The sequence below is a fragment of the Heterocephalus glaber genome, unplaced genomic scaffold, assembly GCF_053883595.1.
Source record: "Heterocephalus glaber isolate CG9 unplaced genomic scaffold, H.glaber_assembly_v1.0 deba00001472, whole genome shotgun sequence".
Taxonomy (NCBI): Eukaryota; Metazoa; Chordata; class Mammalia; order Rodentia; family Bathyergidae; genus Heterocephalus; species Heterocephalus glaber.
The window spans coordinates 59,900,575-59,922,537 of NW_028258315.1; the positions used below are offsets into that span (position 1 = coordinate 59,900,575).

Here is a 21,963-nt window from a genome sequence, read left to right on the forward strand (position 1 = left end):
TGTTAGGACCTGGGCTTTTCTTTGTTGGCAGTTTTTTATTTAAAAGTTTTTTAATTTTTAATTTTTTTCATTAAGTTTATTGGTACATTTTAGGTATACAATATGATGACATTCATCATTGGGAATTTGTACGTTTACATAATATATCTTGGTTCTTATTTTTTTTCCCCATTCCCCTGCCCTCCCTTCAACCTCTCCACCCCTCCCTGTGTACAAAGACTTTGTTTCCATTTTTTCCTTTTCTCATATTTATTCCTTCCCCTTCTTTCCTTTCCCCTACCCCTCCCACTTCTCCTTCCCCTTTGGACTTTTTCTTCCTATTTCAAATTATCCAAAATGTATAATGGCAGTTTTTTAATTACACTTTCAGTTTCATTGACTGATACTGGGTTACTTAGAATTTTTATATCTTCATGATTCAGCTTTGGTAATTCAGTTGAATCTAGTAATCTATTTCTTTTGAGTTTTCCATCTTATTACAGATTCTCAAAATAGTTATTGATGGTATTCTGAATTTCTGCAAGATCCTTTGTGATTTTACCCTTTTCCTTGTTTCATGGATTTGAGTCTTGTCTTTCCTTTTTTTAGTAAATTGGTGAACCTTGTCATTGATTGACTCTTTGTATTATTGTCTTAGTCTCAACTGCATTAATTTCTGCTATGATCTTTATAGGCTCCTCCCTTTTATGAACTTTGGGCTTGACTTGTGCTTCTTTTCCCAGTTTCTTGAAGTTCAACATTAGATTATTTATTTAAGCTCTGTTTTTGAACGTGGGGATTCACTTTCATAAATTTCCCTCATAGAACTGCTTTCATATTGTATGTCGTATTGTCATTATCATTTAATTGTAGAAACTGTCTAATTTCTTTAATTTCATCTGTGACCCGTTGGTTGCTCAGAAGGGTATTAATTTCCATGTCTTTGGATAGTTTTTGCAGTTTCTTTTGGCATTGATTTGCAATTTCATTTCACTATGATCTGATAATGTACATGGTATAATTTTACTTCTTTTGCATTTAATTAAGCATGTACTATGAGCTAGTATATGGTCTTATTTTGGAGAAAGTTCCATGTGCTGCTGAGAAGGATGTATTCTTTGGTTCTGGGTTGGAACACTCTTTAAATATCTACTAAGTCCATTTGATCAAAGGTTTGGTTGTACTCTGATATTTCTTTATTGACTTTTTGTCTAGGTGATCTATTTGTGACATTGGGGTATTGAGGTCCCCCGTTACAGTTGTAGTGGTGTTTACCTGATTTTTCATATCGATTATTGTTTGTTTTATACTATAGTTGGGTGCATCAGTATTTGGTTCACATATAATTATGACCGTTACCACTTTCTCTTGTATTGTTCCCTTAACACATATGTACTGACCTTCTTTCTCTTCTGAACAGTCTTGGCTTGAAATCCGCTCACTCTGCAAATAGAATAGCTACTCCTGCTTTTTTCTGTGTTACTGTCACATGGAGAATTGTTTTCCATCCTATGACTTGCAGGCTATGAATTTCTTTTTGAGTTAAATATATTTCTTGTATGCAGCATTTTGTTGGATTTTGTTTCTTGATCCATTGTACCAGTCTCTTTCTTTTGATTGGTGAATGGAGACCATTTACATTGATGGTTATAACTGATTATGTATTAACTTATCCTTGCCATATTAATTTCTTTTTGTTGGTTCTCTTTCTTTCTTTTGTATTTAATTGCTTGCCTTGCCTGGTGGATTCATTCTATTGGAACTCATGGAATTGTCCTCTTTGTCTTTTTCTAGAATATACTTCCAAATGTTTGGAGTGCTTGTTTGGTGGGTCATCAATTTCTTTAGTTCTTTGTCATGAAAGTATCTTATTTCTCCATCAAGTTTGAAAGATAGTTTTGCGGGATACATCAACCTCTTGGTTGGAGGTTCTTTTCTTTTATGGCTTAAAATACTTAAAGCTTTCCTTGATTTAAGGATAGGTTTTGAGAAGTCTGCTATGATTGTGATGGGTTTTCCATTATAGGTGATTTGTTTCTTAAACGGCTTTTAATATGTTGTTTTTATGTAGAATTTCTCAAATCTTGACTATAATATGCCTTGGTGTAGTTTTTTTCTGATCATGGCTAATTGAGGTTCTAACATTTACCTGTTAGACAATTCTTTTTTCATGCTGGGAGAGTTTTCTGCTGTTACTTCTTGAATTTATTTTTTCTTTGTGCTATCTTCTGATTTTTCATTGATTCTAATTAGTCTTATGTTACTCTTCTTTGCAACATCAATCAGCTGTTGGATTAATTTTTTTTTTGTGGTCCTTTGCTGTTTTTAAGAAGTCTTTCCTGTGGTGGTTGCTGAGTTAAACCTGTCTTCCAGATCTGATATTCTGTCTTCATGTTGGTTGCTTCTGCTGTGTATACTTTCAATAGAATTTTTAATCTCATATATATCTGTTTGGATCTGTTTATACATTATAGTTCTTTCCTGTATTGCACATTTATTATTTCCAGCACTTTCCAACGCTCCTATGTATTTTTTTTTGTCTGTATCTACTCTAGATTGACTAACCATGTCCTTTATTATGGTCATCATCTCTTTAGTAAACTGTGCAATTATTTCTGATTTGTTTTTTCTAGATCCTCATTCATCTGCTTTGCTACTTCTACTATCATTTCAGAAAGTCCAACTGGGTAGCTTTTGATTTCTTCTACCTCAATGCCCCTGGTTTTGCCTTGGCAAGCTAGAGGTTTCAGGTTGCATCTTGCTTCCATGTCTTCTCATTTTCAATTTTTTATTTGTTTTCTGTGTTGATGCTTGTAAATTGCTGTGGTAGGTAGCTTTGTTTCTAGTATGGAGACCTCTTTAGGAAATGATTATTTTTCAGAGATGTCTCCTACATGTAGCTGGTTTTTGGCTTGTGACTCGGTCCTAAGATCCTGCCTCTTTGGTTTTTTAGGGATTAAAGGTTGGTATCTGTTTGACCTAACACCTAATTCTTTGGTACTGGACTGTGATATTGTTTATGACTGACAGACAGTGTTGATATTGGCACACAGGGAAGAAGAACTGATCACAACTATATCACCTTCACTAAAGTAGTAAAACCAGTAATAACAATAGCACCAAGCACAGTCCAGAAAATAACAGATGATAACTATTAATTTGCCACCTTTAACCATAGATGCAAGCTTAATAGTTATAACAAAATCTAAAAACAATAAAAAAATTATTTACAGTAAAAATCTTAATAGATTGATTTTACTCTCAGGAAAAAATTTAGAAGGCATATGAGGAAAGATTAGAAACAAGGCTGAAGAACAAAGGGAGATTATCCAAGGAAACTGAGAAACAGGGTCAGATTGTTTCTGCTTTGGTCTACTCTCCTGCTCTATTCTACCTTATCCCAATCACTTTTCAGTCCTCAGATAGCTGCTGCTACATGTATTCCATCCACGGTTTTTTGTCAAACAGTGACATCAGACAGTGGAAGGATCAGGTAACATTACTTCTCATAGACCTTGCTTGGTAATGGTGATGACAAATATTGAATCTTTCTCTATCCCTGGCATTATTGAAAATGGATTTCTTTTTGCACTTTATTAAATTCTTTTATTGGTACATTGTAGGTATACAACACAATTACATTTCTCATTGGGAATTGTACCTTTACATAGTGCATCTTGGTTCTTATTTTTTCCCCATTCCTAGCCCTCCCTTCACCCCCTCCACCCTTCCCTATTTACAAAGACTTTATTTCCATTTTTCTCCATTTCTCATCATTTCTTCCTTTCCCTTCTTTCCTTTTCCCTGCCCCTCCCACTACCCCTACCCCTTTGGACCTTTTCTTCCTATTTTACATTATCAATTATTCATTCTAATCATTGGTATATTTTAGGTATACAATATAATGACATTCATCATTGGAAATTTGCACCTTTACATAGGCTCTCTTGGTTCTTATTTTTCACCCTTGCCCAGCCCTCCTTTCAACTCCTCCATTCCTCCCTATTTAAAAAGATTTTGTTCCTATTTTTCCATTTTCTCATATTAATCCAATTCCCTTCTATCTTTTCCCCTAGCCCTCCCATTTCCTTCCCCTTCACCCCTTTGCTTCCTATTTCACATTACCTATTATACATTTTAGTCCTTATTTATGATTTCAGTTTCTCACACCAGAGAAACTATTCTGTATTTATACATGTGTGTCCTATTTATTTCACTTAAGAGTATCACCTCAATGTGCATCCCTTTAGCTATAAATATCTCTAATTTCTCATTTTTTATGGTTGAGTAGTACTCCATTTTATAATAAAAACCCCACATTTTCTTTATCCAATCTCCAGTTGATGGGCATTTGGGCTGTTGCCAAGTTTTAGCTATCACAAACTGTGCTGCTATGAATATGGACACACATATATCACTGTGGTATGATTCTTTTAATTCTTTGGGAAAGATCCCCAGCAGTGGAGTAGCGGGGTCAAATGGGACTTCCAGTCCTAGTTCTTTGAGGTATTTCCATACTGATTTCCACAGGGGTTGCACCAGACTACATTTCCACCAGCAGTGGAGCAGGGTTCCTCTTTCCCCACAGCCCCGCCAGCATTTGTTATTGGTTGATTTCATGATAGCAGCCATTCTTTCTGGAGTGAAGTGGAATCTCAGCATTGTTTTCATTTGCATCTCTCAAATGACCAGTGATGTTGAACATTTTTTCATGTATTTATTTGCTATTTCTACTTCTTTGTCTGAGAAATGTCTGTTCATTTCAGATGCCCATTTTTGGATTGGGTCTTTAAATTTGGGAGGTCTGATCTTTTTAAGTTCTTTATAGATTCAAGATAGTAGACCTTTGTCTGAGGAAGAGCAAGTGAAGATTTTTTCCCACATTGTGGGTTGTCTCTTCACACTGCTAGTGGTTTCTCTTGCTGTGCAGAAGCCTTTTAATAAGAAGAGATCCCACTTTTTGATTGTTTGTGCTAGTTCATGGGCAACTGAGGTTTTGTTCATAAAATCTTTTCCTACACCAATGTCTTCAAGGGTTCTACCTAACCTCTGTTCCAACTGGTTCAGAGTTTCTATTTTAATATTTAGATCTTTAATCCATTTTGATTTTAGTTTAGTGCATGGTGAGAGATACAGGTCTAGTTTTAATCTTTGGCAAGTTGAAGCCCAATTTTTCCAGCACCATTTATTAAAGAGGCTATCTTTCCTCCAGTGAGGCTGTTTGGCTCCTTCTTTCAAAGATGAGATGGCTGAGTGTGTCTGGCATTGTTTCTGCATCTTCTAATCTGTTCCACTGGTCCTCAGGTCTCTGTTTCTGTGCCAGTACTATGCTGTTTTTACCACAGTAGCTTTGTAGTATAGTTGCAGATTGGGGATTGTGATACCCCACTGCCATGTCTCTATTACCTAGAATTGCTTTTGCTATTCTGGGTCTCTTCCTGTTCCAAATGAATTTTTGGATTGTTTTCTCAAGGTCCATGAAGTATGCTGCTGTGATTTCAATTGAGATTGCATTGAATCTATATAGCAGTTTGGGAAGTATGGCCATTTTCACTATATTAATCCTTCCTACCCAGGAGCAGGGGATGTCTGTCCATTTTCTGATATCATCTTCAATCTCTCTTTTCAGAGTGCCATAGTTTTCAGAGAAGAGGTCTTTGATTTCTTTCGTTAGGTTGATTCCTAGGAATTTCAGTTTTTTGGATGCTATTGTGAAAGGAATTATTTACCCTATTTCTCTGTCAGTGAGTCTGTCATTGGTGTAGAGGAAAGCTATTGATTTTTGTGTGTTGACCTTGTAACCAGCTACTTGACTGAATTTGGTTATTAAGTCTAGAAGACTTTTGGTGGATTTCTTGGGGTCTTCTATATAGAGTATCCTGTCATCTGCAAATAATGACAATTTGACTTCTTCATTCCCTATCTTTATTCCTTTTATTTCTTTCTCTTGTCTAATTGGCGTGGCTAATGTTTCCAGAAGTATATTGAGCAAGAGTGGTGATAGTGGACATCCTTGTCTTGTTCCTGATTTTAGTGTGAAGGATTTCAGTTTTTGATCATTTAGTATAATATTGGCTGTTAGGTTTTCGTAGATGGCTTTTATCAGTTTGAGGTGTAGAGACCATCTATTCCAATTTTTTGTAGGGTTTTTATCATAAATGCATGTTGGAGTTTGTCAAATGTTTTTTCTGTGTCTATGGAGATAATCATATGGTTTTTGTCCTTGGCTCTATTGATATAGTGTATTACATTGATTGATTTGCATATATTGAACCATCCCTGCATCCCTGGGATGAATCCCACTTGATCAGGGTGTATGATATTCTTGATGATCTTCTGCATTCTATTTGCCATTATCTTATTAAGGATTTTTGCATCTATGTTCATTAGTGAGATTGGCCTATAGTTCTCCTTTTTGGTTGGGTCTTTCTCTGCTTTGGGGATCAAGGTGATGCTTGCTTCCAGGAATGAATTTGGGAGTATTGCTTCCCTTTCAATTTCACTGAAGAGTTTAAACAGTAGTGGCAGCAGTTCCTCTCTAAATGTCTTGTAGAATTGAGCAGTGAAGCCATCAGGGCCTGGGCTTTTCTTAGTTGATAAGTTTTTAATTACATTTTCAATTTCATTGGTTCATATTGGGTTGTTTAGAATTTTTAGGTCTTCTTCGTTCAACTTTGGTAATTCATATGTATCTAGGAATCTTCTGTGTTTTCCATCTTTTTTGGCATATAGTTTCTGGAAGTAGGTATTGATGATCCTCTGGATTTCTGCTGGGTCTGTTGTAATTTCACCCTTTTCATTCCTAATTGCATGGATTTGGGCCTTTTCTTGCCTTTTTCTGATAAGGTTGGCTAAGGGTTTGTCAATTTTGTTGATTCTTTCGAAGAACCAACTCTTGGCTTCGTTGATTTTTTGTATTGTTCTCTTAGTCTCCATTGCATTATTTCTCCTCTGATCTTTAAAATTTCCTCCCTTGTATGAGCTCTAGGGTTGTCCTGCTCTTCTTTTTCCAGAAGCTTGAGGTGCAGGATCAGGTTGTTTAATTAGGCCCATTCTGTTTTCCTAATATTTGTATTCACTGCTATGAATTTCCCTCGTAGGACTGCTTTCGTTGTGTCCCATAGATTCCAATATGTTGTAATGTCATTGTCATTTAATTGAAGGAACTGTCTGATTTCTTCTTTAATTTCCTCTGTGACCCATTGGTTACTCAGAAGTGTGTTGTTCAGTTTCCACCTGTTTATGAAATTTTTCGAGTTTCTTTTGCTATGGATCTCCAATTTCATCACACTATGGTCTGATAATATACATGGGATAACTTCAATTCCTTTGCACTTACTTAAACATGTTCTATGTGTGAGTATGTGGTCTGTTTTGGAGAATGACCCATGTGCAGCTGAGAAGAATGTGTATTCTGATTTTGTGGGGTGGAAGACTCTGTAAACATCTGTTAAGTTCATTTGTTCAAGAGTTCGATTGAGTTCTAGTATTTCATTACTTATTTTTTGTCTAGTCGATTAATCTATTTGTGACAGTGGGGTGTTGAGGTCCCCCACTACAATTGTATTAGTGCATATATGACTTTTCATGTCCGTTAGTATTTGTTTTATATAGTTGGGTGCACTAGTGTTTGGTGGATAGATATTTATGATTGTCATCTCTTTGTCTTGGATTGTTCCCTTTACAAGGATGTAGTGTCCTTCTTCCTCTCTCTTAATCAGTGTTGGTTTGAAATCTACTTGATCTGCAAAGAGGATAGCTCCTCCTGCTTTTTTTCAGGTTCCCATCGCATGGAGTATTGTTTTCAACCCTTTAACTTTCAGTCTATGAGTTTCCTTTTGAATTGTGTTTCTTGTATGCAGCATATTGTTGGATTTTGCTTCTTGACCCATTCTGCCAGTCTGTTTCTTTTGATTGGTGAATTGAGACCATTAACATTGATGGTTATAACTGAAACGTATTGACTTGTCATTGCCATGACTTTTTCTTTTTGTTGGATTCTCCCCCTTTACATTTAATTTCTTGTCATGCCAGATGGGTTCATTCTGCTTTGCTTCCTGGTGTTGTGATCCTCAATGTCTGTTCCTAGGATATTGTGTAAAATTCTTTGGAGTGCTGGTTTGGTATTCACGAAGTTCCTAAGGTGCTCTTTGTCATGAAAGTATCTTATTTCTCCATCCATTTTGAAAGATAGTTTTTCAGGGTACATCGATCTGTGTTGGAGGCTGTTTTCTTTTAGGGCTTGGAATATGTCACTCCAAGCTCTTCTTGCCTTGATGGTTGTGTTGAGAAGTCTGCTGTGATTCTGATGGGCTTTCCTTTGTACGTGATTTGTTTCTTTTCTCTAACTGCTTGTAGAACTTTGTTCTTCTGTTGAGTTTCTGGAATCTTAACGATTATATGCCTATGTGTAGATTTTTTTTTGATCAAGGCTATTTGGAGTCCTGTATGTCTAACCTATTTGTATGTCAAGCTCTTTTCCCCTGCTTGGGAAGTTTTCTGCTATTATTTCTGTGAAGAGATTTTTTTAATGTCATCTGCACTCTCTCCTGTTTCTTCATTGACTTGAATCAGTCTTATGTTATTCTTCTTTGCATCATCTAGCAGCTGCTGGATTGATTTCTCATGTTCCCTTATAATTTTGAAGCAATTTTTCTTTTCCTGGTCACTAATTGCAATCTTATCTTCTATATCTGAAATTCTGTCCTCACATTGGCTCATTCTGCTGTGTACTTTCAGTGGAGTTTTTCATATCCTGGAAATCTATTTGCATGTGTTTTATGGATTCCATTTGATTCTTATGTTCAGATTTCATCATGTTCCTGATGTCCTCTCTAGATTTATTAATCATGTCTTTGGGCCGGGGATTTAGCTCAGTGGTTTCACTGCCTGCTGTGCAAGCACAAGGACCCGAGTTGGATCCCTGGTACAAAAAAAAAAAAAAAATCATATCTTTCACTAGGGACACAGTTTCTCCTGTTATCTGAGAAATTATTTCTGATTTCATTTTTTCCAGATCCCCTTTTGTTGCCAGTTCAGTGGGTCCAGGTGGTTGAGTATCAGAGTGTTCCATCTCATTTCCCTTTGAGGTTGCTGTAGGTGATCTGGAAATCTGGTTTTGAGACTTATTTATGTGTTTTCTTATTTCGACTTTGGGGGAGCTGTTGGCACCTGAACAGATTACCTCCTCTGAGCTGGGAGAGGTGGGACAGGGGCTGGGAGCAGCGGTAGGGATGGTGGCCCAAAAGCCCTTTCCTATGGGCTAGGAGCAGTGGGACAGCAGCTCAGAAGCCCCTACCTCTGGGCTGGGAGCAGCGGGACTCAGTAGTGTGGTCTGGTGGTCCGGTGTCCTCTGTGTCTTTGTAGTGTGGAACCAGGTGGCTGTACAGAGGAGGGGGTGTGGTCCAGTGTATTGTTGCCAGGGCGCGGGCTGATTCAGTGTGTTCTGCACTACTCGTGACCTCGGTAGGATGTGGGCAGACCTGCCTGTCTGTAGCGGGCTGATTCGGCGTGTTCTGCGTGACTCCGAAAATGGATTTTGATACAACTATGAAGTAGACTGTTGTTATCTCCACTTGACATTTTGGGAAAGTATGGTGTTACAAAGTCAAGGAATGTGTATGAGTAATACACAGGTAGGCTAGTGTTAATGTCACAGTTGTATTCAAGAGTCTCAATAGGATCCTGGTACCAATGTGAATATTCTGAGCACATTGCAGAAAGCCCTCACTTACCTTCTTCTGTGACTTCTACAGGCTGCACGCTGCATTGGAAGGACCTTGGGAGACCCTCAAACCACACAATGGAGGCAGTGACGGTTGAGAATGTGGCTATAACCTTCACCAAGGGGTAATAGGGTATGCTGAATCCATCTCAAAAGATGCTCTACAGAGATGTGATGTGGGAAACATTTGTGAATATGGCTGCTATAGGAAGAATGTGGGATAACCAGGAAATTGATGTAGCATACAAAAGTTTCTGGAGAAATGTAAGAAATGAAAAGGTAGAGAAATGCTATCAATATAAAGCTTGGAATCAACATGAAGTAATATTCGTTTGGACTCAAGATGCCAATATGAGCATGAAGGAAGCTCATTTAAAACAAGATGAAAAATTTGCTTGTAGAAAGTCCTTGATTCGTCATTCATTGCCAAATGTCCCCATCATAGCTCACACTGGACACAAAACATGTGAGTATGAGGGATTTGAAGAGATACTGTCTAAATGTAATGGACCTGGGAAAACCTGCAGTGATTCCCAGTCCTTTCAGAAGCATGAAAGGAGAAAGACTATAGAGAATGCATATAAATATAAGGAATGTAGGAAAGCCTACTACGATCTTAGTGAAAGACTTTACTGTAAAGTGAAGCCCTTTGAATGTAAGAAAACTGTGAAAGTCTCTAGCACACCCCATGACATTGAAATACATGAAAGAAGACACATTGAGGGAAATCTATATGTAGGTAAACAATCTGGGAAAACATTTTCTACATGCAAATATTGGCAAAGACATGAAAGAAGTGACACTGATGAGAAACCCTATGAATGCAAGCAATGTAGAAAATTATTCACTACAACCAAATATTGAAAGTACATGAAAGAATTCACACTGGGGAGAAACCCTATGAATGCAAGCAATGTGGGAAAGCATTCACTACACACAGTTCTTGTCAAAGACATGAAAGATGTCACACTGGTGAGAAACCCTATGTATGTAAGCAATGTGGGAAAGCATTCACTACACACATGTGTTGTAAAATACATGAAAGATGTCACACTGGGGAGAAACCTTACGTATGTAGTCAATGTGGGAAAGCATTCATTTCACACAGTTGTTTTAAAATACATGAAAGAAGTCACACTGGGGAGAAACCCTATGTTTGTAAGCAATGTGGGAAAGCATTCGCTGCACTGAGTTATTGTAAAATACATGAAAAAATTCATACTGGCGAGAAGCCTTATAAATGTAAGCAATGTGGGAAAGCATTCTATACACACAGCTATTGTAAAAGACATGAAAGAATTCACATTAGGGAGAAGCCCTATGAATGTAAGCAATGTGGGAAAGCATTCACTACACGCAGTCATTGTCAAAAACATGAAAGGAGTCACACCAAGTAGAAATCCTGTGTACATAAGCCATTTGGGGAAGGATTTTCTAAGTCTTTCTTTTGTAACTATAAAGGAACTCACTTTGCGATGAAATCCTATGTATGTAAACAATGTGGAAAAGCATCCAGTGCACACAAGTACTATCAAATACATGAAAGAAGTCACACTGGAGAAATGCTATATATCTTAAGACTGTTTTGAATATTCTCTGAAAATTTATGTAGTGGAATTCTGTGGAAATGATATGAAAAAGTTAATGTCAATTTTTTCTTTGTAAATTTTGCAGAAAACATTCTCAAATGGAAATATAAGTATAATGTGTGTTTTTGTAAATTTTTGGACTATTCGTCTGTAATGGTTACTGTAAAAATAAGAATTGAGTTGACATAAAAAAAGTTGCAGCAATAACTTTCAGATCAGTGCTACTCTTTATATGGTGTTAACTTTTGTTACCTGAGAAATGAAGGCCTGCTAGAGTAATTCAGTAGTCACTGGGACTCTATCCTGAAAAGAATATAAGCTGTTTCCTTTTACTTTTAAAAGAATTAGTCTTAAAAATGTCAGAGGTTTTTATTCTGATTCTAGTATACTTTCACAGATCTTGATGCAGACTAGGTTTTAAGATTTTGTTTTAGTGAGTATAATACTTTTTTAAAACTTTTGTAGTATAAGTTAAAGCCTTTCCATATAGGTGGGTTTTTTTTTCTTACGGAGGTAAGGTTTATTATAGCTCAAGTTTTTCTTAAGACTGTAGGAGTTATGTAACATACATAATTTGCTATTGTGAGTCACTGAAACAGCTGTAGAAATCCCTATTTTATAGTTCAGTAAATGTAGAAATTTTTTCTTTTATAATTTCTTTTAACAAGCAATGTATATATAGAAGAATATACAGCAGAACTAAGTGTCTTTTTCATGCTACTTCCCTAAATAACCAGTTTTCCCCAGGGGGGAAAAAACACTAAAATAAAGTTGGTTTTTATGTTTTAATTATCATTTGCCTTGCTACATATGCCAGGCAAATGCTCTAAGATTAAGTCCCTATGGCTCCTTAAGTTTCTTAAAGTATTTACATTAAAAAGAAAAAGAAATAGCATTGAGACAAAGCCTGCAACTGTGACTTGCAAGCTAACTCCTAAGTTAGCTTATACTCATGCTTTTGACATTAAGATTTCTGCAACCAAAAGTATTCTTTATTAAAGTATAAAGCTGCAGGTGCTAGAACATTATGTAATTCACAAATTCCACAGATTTCTACCACCAAAAATGTCAGTATTCCTACTTTCATACTATAGTGCACCTCTCTCTCTCTTAACGGTCCATACTCTTTTTTTAAAAAGTACGTACTTCCATAACTCTGCCTAATAAATCTGTGCCTCTGTTAAAAAAAAAAAAAGCTGCATGTGTTTATTAAAGACTATTGTGCAATATTATGTTCTTAGAAAATGTATTCACACACTTCCTTGATTTGAAACGATCTCAAATACTGTATTTTCCAGAGCTCTAGGGCACTAAGGTTTCTTTTAGGGTTCATTTTGTCATTGTTATTGCCTGAGGATTTCTGAATTTCTGAGTGAAAATGCTGCACTGGGACTTGATTGCTGGGTAGGGTGGTTGACTAATCATGCTCACTGGCAGCTTTATTTACAAAACAGGAAGTTGAAATATCCTTCAGCAGTTTTTGAAGATAGATTAACTGAAACCAGGCCGGGGATTTAGCTCAGTGGTTTCGCCACCTGCCTCACAAGCGCAAGGACCCGAGTCCAAGTTTGATCCCCAGTACCAAAAAAAAAAAAAAAAGATTAACTGAAACCATTAATAGTGTACTGTTAATGAAAGGTGTAGTGAACAGAGGAAATAATAGATATTAGAGATTTTTGAAATGAATGTCCTTTGGGAATAAAGGAGTAAGACTTTTCAGGTATCTAATTGAAATTGTGGCTTGGAGAACTTTTTTTTTTTTTTTTGATATCAGGGATCGAACTCGGGTCCTTGCGCTTGCGCAGCAGGTGGCGAAACCAATGAGCTAAATCCCCAGCCCTGGAGAACATTTTAATCATCCAAAAATTGCCTTTGAAATGGAGGTTGCTGCAAAGTAGCTATATTGGCATCTTAGTTAACTTTTTTCATTGCTGAGACAACATACCCAACACCCACAAGTTAGAGGAGGAAAGATTTATTTAGCTCACAGTTTGTAGAGGTTTCCATCCATATTCAGCTGGTTGAAGGTATGGTGGCATGGCAGAGGGGCATCGCAGAGGAGATACAGTTAACTGCTGAGCAAGTGGGAGACAGCAAGCAGCAGGTGAAGCAGTGAATTTGCAAAAGCTGTGGAGCAGCAACCCTGCATCTTCCTCTTATCCCATCCAGCACTTTGGATGAGGCCACCCACACCCAGGGTGAGCCTTCCCATTATCAACACCCAGAACTAATTTAGAAATCTCATGCCATTAATCCCAGTTACACACCCTTAATCCACATTCACACATCTGAGACCCAGCCATCTCCTAACAGCCCCATCTATGAGGGCATGAGGCTTTGGGGAGACATGTAGATAGAAGCAGTAATAATAGGTATTAACAGGCAGTAAGAATTAATTAGTTGTTTCAAATTAGTTAGAATTGGCATGGCAATTAGACATTGAAACAGTTTTTGGAGAATTTCTATATAATTGTATTTGATAAAAAGTTGTTACCTAGAGAAATTTGTCTGATTTATTCCTTTTTGTAGCCTAATGCCAGAGAAAGCATATTGAGTTTTATCACTCAATTTTCATGGTATTAAAAAAGAACTATTTTAGAATCTACATTGCTGCTCTTTGAGGTGTTATAAGTGGTATAAGTAAAACTTCACCACTAACTTGAAAAACAAACTGTCCACTCCTGTCATTTAAACTAATTTGCTTACAAAATTATAATCTTAACAGCAACATTGGGCAGCTCTGGTTTCTAGGCTTACAGCATCACTACTAACTTTTACATTGTAAATGTTGGCTCTAGTCTTGAATCTGTTTAACCATCCGTGGGTGATAGTAAAAGATGCACCCTGAGCACCTCGTTTTTTCAAGTCTTCATAAAGATAATAATTATAAACATATGCACCAAACACTGCCATACCCAACTTTATATAACAGTACTGGACATAAGAAATCAGATAAACACCAACACAATTACAATGTGGCACCTCAGTACCCCACTGTGGGTGACAGGAGGTTGGTGTGGGAAGGCCCTGTGCTCCAAGCTGCCTGTCTCATGCCTTGGGTGCATGGCCTGGCTCCAGGGAGATCCCCAGCCATGGCCCCAGCCTGTCAGTGCTCAGCCTCTGTGGGAAACTGGGCCCCAGGAATTAATCAGCAGTGCTTCTTCCACCAGTACCTGAATATTTCCCCCATGATGCCAGGCTGATTACTGGGAAACATTGAGGAACACTCCAGGCTGTTTGTGGAAGGCTGTAAGGCAAGGGAAGCAGCCTTTGATGCAGATCTCCCCTGAGATGAACTTTGATGCCAAACCTTTCGCCCTTGCTCTGACTGCCACTGAGGCCAGTAGTCCTCTGGCCCACTGAGTCTGAGGTGATCAGATAGGGTGACAAGGAAGTCTGGTGAAAAGGCAAAGACAGGCCTGTGCTGACCTAGTTGGTCCTTAGGGAAAATGCAAGCTTAGAAGAGAATACTGCACTGCACAGTGAAACATGGAAGCAGTCAGCAAAAGAAATTAAGGGCATCTGAGACTGTTGGAAGCTGCTTCCAAAGAGGTCCTGGAACACTTGGGACATCCCTTTGTAACAGTTAGTCATCCTTTCTTCATCATTTGTGTGAACTCTTTCAACATTGTTTCACCATAAAGGATGGTTTTGCAAAGACAAAGTCTAAGAAAAATTTCCAGTGATAGAATCAGAGAAAGTAACCAAGATGACCAAAGACATGATGGAAATGCAGTTGTTAGGAATCCACTCGTGTCTGAGTTCTTAGCATTGGAAGGCTATTGAGAGAACCTAGAAATTTCAGAATTTGTGGTCATCTCATTGTAGCTGACAGCTCTTGTGTAAAATTAATTTCCATGTTTTCTAAGACTTTGGATATATAGTAAATACTCAAGAAAACATGTATTTATTGTGAGATAAATTTATTTTCAAGACCAGAAATTGGGTAAGTGTGGGAATAGATTTGTTTTTGTTAATCTTTAAACTTTTTATTTTAATACAGACCATGTTCACTGAAAGAGACCACCTTAAGATGGTGTTGAGCAGGCTTTGATTATATTCAATTGTCTTATCACAATTGGCTTATACTTATAATTTAGAACTGGTCTGAGGCTTAAGTGTACAGTTTAATGGCTGCAGCTGGAATGCAGAAAGAGAACACGTCCCACTGCCCATGGCCAAGACTAACCCAGGTCAGTGATGCCATGGCACCTATATTAGCTGATAGCATCTGCAGCTGCAGACCCCATGTTTCTTGTTCATCCTCTATAAAACATTAATATTAATATAAGGAATGAACAAGTTCCCATTAACCTAAGATTCACTTCTTGCAAGAATGCTTTGTTCTGTTCTTGCTAGGCCTCACTCACGTCAGGACCTCTGAGTTCACATCAGGACCTCTGATCATCACCCCACATACCTGATCATACTCCCCCTCGCTATTTTCTGTTCAATAAATACTGGCAAGTCCAAAGGTTCAAGGTCTCACTGCTCACTAGAAGCTCCAACCTCCCAGGCCTCAATTCCTTTACTGTTTATCTTTGTCTTCATTCCCTGTACCTTACATAACAAGACTCAAAAAACAAAGTAACAAAGCATATACTGTGAGAAGTTAGCGTTCTGTTCTTAGCCTGTCTCCTGAATTGAATGCTGTTCTTGACAGTTCTCTTTGTTAGTGGTTTCAATATTTTGTTTTTTCATTTGTATTTGCTTTTTTTTTTTAAACTGAATGATTTTCAACAATTTCCAAATGCATATACAAATTAAAATCAATTTAGATATTCTGCTTTTTTCCCCTTTTTAAATGAAGGTAGCATATTACAAGGGAGCATAGTATTTACCTCTGCTATCATCTTGGGATTTTTTATTGGAAAGATTTATATATTTTTTTTCCTCCTATTTTTTAACAATGACATTGTGGCTGTATTGTAATATAATGAACTAGTCATCTCTGGGTATCTGGGTTGTTTGCAAAATGTTTTAGTACTTTCTGTGTATTTGTATGTGCTTACTTGTTTTCCATGGAGTAGTTGTCTAAAAGTGGAAGATCTTGATTAAAATGCAGATGCACTCGTATTTTTTGATAGGTATTGCTAGAGTTTTCAAGGGGCTCTGCCAATTTGCCCTCCATTCTGACATTGACGAATGGGCCTGTTTCTCCACAGCCTGGCCAATCAGACTTTGGAGAATCAGACAACAAAGCATCATTTGGGTTTTGTTGTTGTTTTAATACATTTTATTTTATTTTATCCCATTCTCTCCTTCAAGCCCCCTCCCTTCCCTATGTACTAAAGTTTTGTTTCCATTTTTTTCCTTCTATGTAAAACATCTTTTGTGTTGTTCTAAGTTGTTGTTCTCTATGAGGGAAGACACACATTTTCAATATATGTGAACCATATGTTTTTCCTTCCCTATTAACTCCCTATTTGTATTATTTATGTAATTCATTTTTTTCATTGGTTGCTTTTTTTTTTTTTTTTGGTACCGGGGATTAAACTCAGGTCCTTGCACCTGCGCAGGCGGTGAAACCACTGAGCTAAATCCCTGGCCCTATTGGCTGCTTATTTTTCAAGTCAATTTGAAAGAAGCTAGGTTAGGCCTTTGTGATATGGGATGGAAAGAGTTCCTGAGTTCCTCAGTCTTGATTGCTTCCCTCCCCTGCCTACCCCTGGCCTCAGCCCCAAACATACAATGGGAATTGAACCCAGGGCCTTTGCACTGAGCTATACAGTATCTCCACTTCTTTTTTTTTTTTTTTTTTTTTTGAGGCAAGGTCTCATTAAGTTGCTCAGGCTGGACCTGGACTTGTGCTTCTTCTGCTTCAGCCTCCCAGAGTGCCGAGAGTTCCAGCATGTGCCACACCCCAGCTCAGTTTGACTGTGAACCTCTTGTTATGTACAGAAATGTTTGTTTTCATGTAGCCGTTCATAACCAAAGTTTTTTTCTTTTGTGGTTTATACACTTTTAGTCACAGTAAAAAAGGATTTGCCACTATAGGATTATAAAGGAATGCTTTGATTTTAAATATTAATATTAAGATTGTTGCTCATTTGAAATACTTTCAATTCTAGGAGTGGTATTCTACCCTCATTTGCTTCTTTTTAATTTTTTGTAGCTAATCAGGAATTTTTTTCCTATTATAACACTTTAGAACCATCTTGATTCACTACAGTGTTTACAAAAGCTAGTGGTACAGTTTTTTTATTGGATAGCATTAAATGTATATGCTTTTAAGTGAAAATCAGCATCTTTCAGATGTCTTCTTATCCAGTAATAAGGTGAGTTTCCATTTGTTCAAGTACTTTTTTATGTCCACAAATGTGTTTTAAAGTTTACTTTATATAGGTATTGCATATTTTTAAGAATATCCCAAGGGACATAAAAGGAATTAAGATGTGTTAGGTACATGTATCAGCTCCCCATGATAAATGACATCATTATGTACTGCGAACATGTACCAATAAAAAATTTTTTTAACGGAAAACAATATGTTTAGTTTGTAATGTAACTATTCTACTATTCATCTGTTGAGGGTTTGGGGGTGTTTTTTATTTTCTTTTTTGAGATAGTCTTATTATATATATTTCAGGCTGGCCTTGAACTCATGATCCTCTTGCCTCAGTCTCTTGAGTCAATGGGATTGTAGTCATGTGCCACCACACCTGGTTTAGAATGCTTGTTGTTCCTGTTCTTGTTTTTTTTTTTTTTTTTTTGTGGTACTGCATATTGATCCCAGGCCCTTCACACAAGCTATGTCTCCAGCTTTAAAAAAAAGAAGGATTTAAAAAAAATTTTTGACTCTGGGTCTCACCAGGTTGCCTAGGATAGACCTGAACTAGAGATCAGCTCCTGCCTCACATTCCTGGAGTGCTGGCATAACAGGCTTGCATCATCAGGCCCAGCTTGAGTTTAGAACTTTTTTAAAATCTGAAATTCTCCATTGAAACTGGACTCACTAAATGTTTACTCATCAATGTTTTTTCTCCCTAGCCTCTGGCCACAACTGGTTGTTTTTTTTTTTTTTGCTGTTGTTTTTTTTCCCCTTTATTCTCCTTTTGGTATTGAGAATTGAACCTGTCTTCATGCATGCTAACTACATAAGCATGTAAGGCTGAATGATGTTCCATTCTATATATGTATCATATTTTATTCATCTGTTTATGGATATTTGAGTTGCTTTTGCCTTTTGGCTATTATGAATAATGCTGCTATAAATATGGGCACACAGAATTTCTTTTGAGTCCTTTCAATTCTTCCTGGTATATATTCAAGTATAATTGCTGGATCATATGGTGTATTAGTCCATTTTCTGTTAATGTAACAAAATCTCTGATACTGGGTTAATTTATAACCATGAAAGGTCTGGTTCTGCTGCCAGAGACAGGAAAAGAGAGATGGGAAAAGAAAAGGTTTTATTAACAAGTTGGCAGCCATCCATGGTATCTACACCTGTGATCCCAGCAGTCTAGGAGGCTGAGGTAGGAGGATTACAAATTTGAGCCCAGCTTGGACAACTTAGACCCCATCTAAAAAAGGCTGGGGATGTGGCCCAATGTGAACCCTTTAGGTTCAGTCCCTAGTACCACCACCTAAAAGCAGGGCAAGGCAGAAAGGCTTATACCTGTGGCTGCCTTGCCTGGTGCTCCAGAAAGTTTATAGCATCTTTCCTGAGAATGTTGCCTCAAATCTCAGTCAGAACTGGATGGGCACCAGAGTAGTTTCTTAACCTTCAAACATGGTCAGATCTGGAACATAGGTTGTGAATATCATAGTTCAGATCACTGAGATCACTGGAGCATCCTGGCCTGTAAAACTAAGAAAACATGATTGTTCAGAGGCTCATTGTTTGAAGGTCTGTGCATTGTCATAGCTAATCTGTATTTTCCTGACAGATACCTTAAAATTGTGACCTTTCTTATAAGCTGGAAATGGAGAGGTCACATGAAAAGGGTCATTGCATTTCAATTAATTCTATATTTAGTCATAAAGGTATGGACCAAGGTGCTGGAACAAAGTTATGTTAGTAAAATTTTAAGAAAATCTTCTGAGGTCATGCTCCCAAATACCTAAACCCATCCCCTGAGCCCTACCTCTAAAGATATCACCACCTCTCTCACTGCCTCACTGAAGTTCAAAATATGAACTTTTGAGGGATGCACTGAAGCTACATCCAATCCAAAGCATGTGGTGATCTTGTTATTAGTACATATCTAGGAAACCAGCATTGTAGTTTTCACCACAGTTACATAATTTTATCTTCCTACCAAGTTCCAATTTCTCGACATTTTTGTCAATACTTAATGAGTTTTTAAAGTATTATACTTTCTTTTTTAGCAACTATCTTAATAGATGTAAGATGTTATCTCTTTTTGGTTTTGATTTGTGTTGCCCTAACAACCAGTGATGTTGAACATGTTTTAATTTGCAAATTCTGTATCTTCAACTATAACATGTTTTGATGAATCTAGTTTTGATTTCATAACTAGATTTTTACATGTAAATCATGCACATGAAAATTCTGAGAATTGTAATGTCTAATGGAACTGAAAATAGTGATTATACTAGTAGTTAAGCAACCTTTTTTCCTGAACACAACCAAAACTTCACTGAGGAAAAAAAAGGAAGAGAGAACTTTTGGGGTTCTGTAAGGGAAATTCATAAAATGAGAATTCAGTGTACTCAGGACTTAGAATTATGGAATGCATGTGTGCCAAGCTTGAGGTCACAACAAACAATCAGCCATTGTTAGTACCTTGAAATAAAAAAGATGTTTTAATTTGTTTGTTTAATCAGACTCCTGAAAATAGCCCCATTTTAAAAAAATACTTAGTTCTTTGCTGAAATACTTGTTAATTCTTGGCTGCTTACTTTAAAAACAACAGGTCAACTGAGAAATTAACTTTTGGTAAAATGGCTAGAATACAAGTAAATAAAACTGGTATTTACTATGGCTCATTAAAATCTTGAAGGAAAAAATGGAAACAAAGCTTTTGTACATAGAGAGGTGAGGGCATTTGGGGGGATGGCATAAAATAAAATTTATTTTTTTAAAATGTAGTTCATAATAGCATGCAATGAATATGACAAGAAATCTGTAAGATGTATGATAATTACGATATTTTACTGAAAACTATAAAAGATTGGAATGTGTGATGGTTAAGTGATTGTATCACCTTGAGCAATAAATGCCCAACTAAATTGAATCAGCATAGTTCTGAGTGTGGCTGAAGGGTTTTACTGAAGACAGAAGACCACAGTAGGGTGGCTTGTTGCCTGAATGGTGTAAAAGAGAAATGAAAAGGAAGGATCACTTTTGTTTCTTTGGAGGAGCTCCAGTCTTTGCCTTCACCTTGGACATTGTCTCCCAGCTTCCAGCACAGACTCTTCAGCCTTCTGACCCAGACCCTTCAGCCTTCCATCACAGACCCTTTGGCCTTCTCGTACGGACTTGCACAGGGCACTACAGTGAGCTCCAGGCCTTTGACTGGGTTCTTCGGATCTCCATTACACAGACAGACCTTTTGCACTCTTCCACACCTGACTCTGTGAGCTGCCATTGTAAGCCAATCTTGTAAGTTCTTATATAGTTGTATATCTTGCATTAAATCTGTTTCTTGAGTAAGCACTGACTGATACAGAATGACTCAGCGACAAATTGTATGGTTGGATGGAGAGACTTGATAGTAGTTATTATTAAAAGTCCATAAATGGTAGTTCTTCACAAATTGATACATTCAGTATAACTCTAGTTGATAATAAAATTATTAATTTCTGAAATTCATTTGGCCTGTGAGAGATGAATCAAGACAATTTGAAAACATTTCACATTTCTGGTCTGCTATACAGAATAAAAATTAGTGTCAGCTAAAATAACAAACTATTTATTCAGAAATAAGCAGACTAATAGAAAAGAATTGAAGACCCAGGTTAGAGCTTTTATATATGATATTTGGCCTGTCACTCCTACTTACAGTAAGTCCCCAACTTACAAATGAATTCCATTCTGGGAGAACCTTAGTCACATTCCTTCTTAAGCCTGACAAAATGAGTCTTACACAGTACATCTGTGAAAGTTCTCACAACCCCTGTTAAAATTTGTAACTCGAATGTTCATAAATCAGGGACTTACTGTATTTGGGAAGGAATGGGCTTTAAATTAGTGGTGGAATCTATTAATTTTTAGTTTGGAAGTGAACTTCAAGCTTATAATCACGTTGTAGATGGGTGAACATTTTAAGTGTGAAAATTTATATGAATTCTGTTATACCATATTGAGTTTTTGTCATAAGACATTAGGATAGGAAGCCAAAAAGAGAACAAAATTGGTTACATAAAAGGAAGAACTTTTTATGACAAAGTGTTTTATATGCTTTATTAAAAGACAAACTTAGAAAAGCAATTCAACAATGAACTTTAACACTTACTGTCAAAAGTTTAAATGCTTGAAATCAAAAACAGAAGCTTCTGATTTTCTGCTCTGTGTGCAAATGTGTATATAGGTGGGAAAATTTATAAGTTTTGATAATTATTTGTAATAAAATGTTTGCTTCCTTTTTTGTGGTACTAGGGATTGTATCCAAGGCTTTTGCACTGAGCTACATCACCAGCATTTGTTTACTTATTTATTTATAGATGGAGTCTCACTTAGTTGTCCAGGCTAGGCTCAAACTT

At 36.9% G+C, this 21,963-nt stretch overlaps 1 long non-coding RNA gene across 1 annotated transcript in view; it reads left to right on the top strand.

Annotated features, from left to right (window-relative positions):
• LOC106010149 (uncharacterized) overlaps window positions 1-21,069 on the top strand; it is a 67,045-nt gene extending 45,976 nt beyond the window's left edge. Inside the window, exon 4 of the long non-coding RNA XR_015439506.1 lies at window positions 9,735-21,069. This is a non-coding gene — a long non-coding RNA (uncharacterized LOC106010149). The remainder of the gene's footprint in view (window positions 1-9,734) is intronic.
• The last annotated feature ends 894 nt before the right edge of the window (window positions 21,070-21,963 follow it).